This window comes from Dipodomys ordii, unplaced genomic scaffold, assembly GCF_000151885.1.
Source record: "Dipodomys ordii isolate 6190 unplaced genomic scaffold, Dord_2.0 Scaffold197, whole genome shotgun sequence".
Taxonomy (NCBI): domain Eukaryota; kingdom Metazoa; phylum Chordata; class Mammalia; order Rodentia; family Heteromyidae; genus Dipodomys; species Dipodomys ordii.
In genome coordinates, this window is record NW_012267413.1 from 23,202 (window position 1) to 26,157 (window position 2,956).

The following is a 2,956-nucleotide window of genomic DNA, read 5'->3' on the forward strand; positions in this document are numbered from 1 at the left end:
TTTTTGCTTATGTGGTGCTGAGGAATCGAACCCAGGGCCTCATGCATGCAAGGCAAGCACTCTACCACTGAGCCACCTTCCCAGCCTCTGTTGTTATTTTTTTTTTGTCAGTCCTGGGACTTGAACTCAGGGCCTGAGCACTGTCCCTGAACTTCTTTGGCTCAAGACGTACTCTCCCACTTGAGCCACAGCTCCACTTCTGGCTTTTTCTGCTTATGTGGTACTAAGGAATTAAACCCCGGGCTTCATGCATGCTAGGCAAGCACTCTACCACTAAGCCACATTCCCAGCCCAAGAACTTCTTTTCTAGGTCAAATTGATTTTGTCCATTAAGTAAAACTGGAAAAAAACTTCAAATAATATATTAGAATGAGGTTAAGTAACATCATAACATGGAAGCTTTCCCTTAGCAAGTTCCCTATATTTGTAAACATAGGCTTATCTGCTTAGAACTATTTTCACTGGCTTACATTCTTTTCCCTAGCAAACATATACTCGCTGGCAAATTAGGTAAACAGGATGACAGAATGAAGTAACTCATGATTATGGAATACTCCACTTGGTGGAGTATGGAACTTCAAAGGAATGTAAAAAGAGGAAAGGGATGCCGATTGTGGAGCACATACTCTGTATTACAGAGCTCACATACATTTTTTTTTCCGTGCTCTTCGAGGAAAGTATTTAAGCTGGGTATCACTTTTGGTATGCTGATTGAGGCTCTAGTCACAAAGTCAGTCCATGGCAGGGCCAAGACTCCAAGGCAAGCCAGAGTGACTCCAAAGTTTACACTTCACTACTCACACCTCTGCCTAACTAGATCAGTTCACACCTGGGTTTGTTCTCTGGCTGCAACAAATTCTGCCTCAGTCACTGTAGCCTTAGACAACTTATCTCCCTGCTGCTTCCCTGTCACCCCTTTACACACCTCTTCAACACAGTACACACAGAATCCACTTTCCTACCTTTTAAAGTTTCTCCTTGCAGATGCTCTATTTTTTTTTTCTTTCTTTGTTTGCAGTGCTAGGGACTGAACTCAGTGCCTGGAGCATGCAGGGTAAGCACTCTACTTCTGAGCTCCATCCTGAGCCTTTCTCTGAGACACTACCCCCAAGCACAGGCTGCCTTCTTTACCCCTTGGAGACTTAAAGCTCTCTTTTTACAGTTAGAATACAGAGGTTTTCATTGTGATGCCATGGATGTGTACAGTGTACTTTAAAACAGGTCACTCCTCTATTACACTCCTATTGATCCCCTACTTCATCCCTGCTTTTGCTACCTTCATATATATCTGTATCTCCGGATATGGATGCATGTGTGTGTAACATACTTGGATCTTCACAACCAAGTACACTCTCACAACCAATCTTCTGTCCCCTTGGCTGTAGTCCCCCTTTCACACTTGTGTCCCATCCTTATCACTACTACCATCATCATTGTAAGTCTAAATTCCACCTATGAGAAAAAATATGCCATATATATTTTTTATTTTTTGGTGTGTATGTGTGTGTGTGCGAATCCTGAGGCTTGAACTCAGAACCTAGGTGCTGTCCCTGGGCCTACTTGAGCCATAGCTCCACTTCTAGCCCTTTGGTGGTTAATTGGAGATCAGAGTCTGATGGACTTTCCTGCTCAGGCTAGATTTAAACCACGATTCTCAAATTTCAGCCTCCTAAGTAGCTAGAATTACAGATGTGAGCCAATGGCACCTAGACATTTTTTAATTTTTAATTACACTATGCTAAGGTTAAAAATCAAGCTATAAGCATAAACTCCAGGATGTGATCTCAGCACTGCAAATAATAATGTTATGATACACTGTACAGAAGTAGTCACAAGAATCGTGGAAAGACAATGGTTCACTTACATGTTCTTAGACCTTAAATACACGTTCAATAATATGCCAGACACTAAATCACTTTAGAAATTCAAATAATTATCCAAAGTCAGTGTTAACTTTAAAAAAAAATTTTTTTGTTGGCCATGGGGCTTTAACTCTGGGGCTTTAACTCTGTCCCTCAGCTCTTCAGCTCAAGGCTAGCACCCTACCACTTGAGCCACAGAGCCACTTCAGCTTTTTCTGCTTATGTGGTGCTGAGGAATCGAACCCAGGGCCTCATGCTCAAAAGGCAAGCACTCTACCACTGAGCCACCTTCCCAGCCCGTGTTAACTTCTTGAAGTTGAGTTAAATGCTGACTACCTTTTCCAATCTTCCTGCACAAATCAGTAATACCCAGAAAGAGTAAGTCAAGTGCCAGAGTTTTTACTTAAAATAGAATCCATGGACTGTGCAACATATTATAAATACTTTAGAGTGTATCTTGTGTTTAAAAACAAGTCAGTTTTTTTTCAGAGCATGTCAAATATCTGGTTCCTTCTTCCCAAGTGTCACTTGGTAGGCATAAAAGAAAGCACAGACGCTTCATGTAAGTACAGAACAACTTTCCATTTACAAACGATTATGGCAGTTTCAAACCCTAAGAATTTCATATTGTCAAGGCAACACATACTTTGTTTTGGATGATAAACTCTTCCTCTAAGCTATAAAAGGTGACCATGTATAGAGATGCAGAGGGCATATAAATATTCAGTGGTTGGGGGGGGTGGGGGGAGGATGGGAAGGGATGGGAAGGGGAAACAAAGGAGGAGGTTACAATGCTTGATAAGAAATGTACTCATTATCTTGCCCATGTAATTGTAGCCCCTCTGTACAGTATTTTCACAATAAAAAATAAATAAAAATTAAAAAATAATTCAGTGGTAGGAACATTCTCAGGAATGACAACCTAATGCTTCTTGCAAAATATTCATTTGTTCCAAATTCAGTCAGTAATATTCATTCAAATTCAGGGATCCCTAGACAGCATAAGTAAATGTGAGGTAGGATCCATTCCAATATATGGTTTAGGGAAATGTGGTAATATAAAAGTCAGAGTAGGGCTGGGAAGGTGGCTCAGT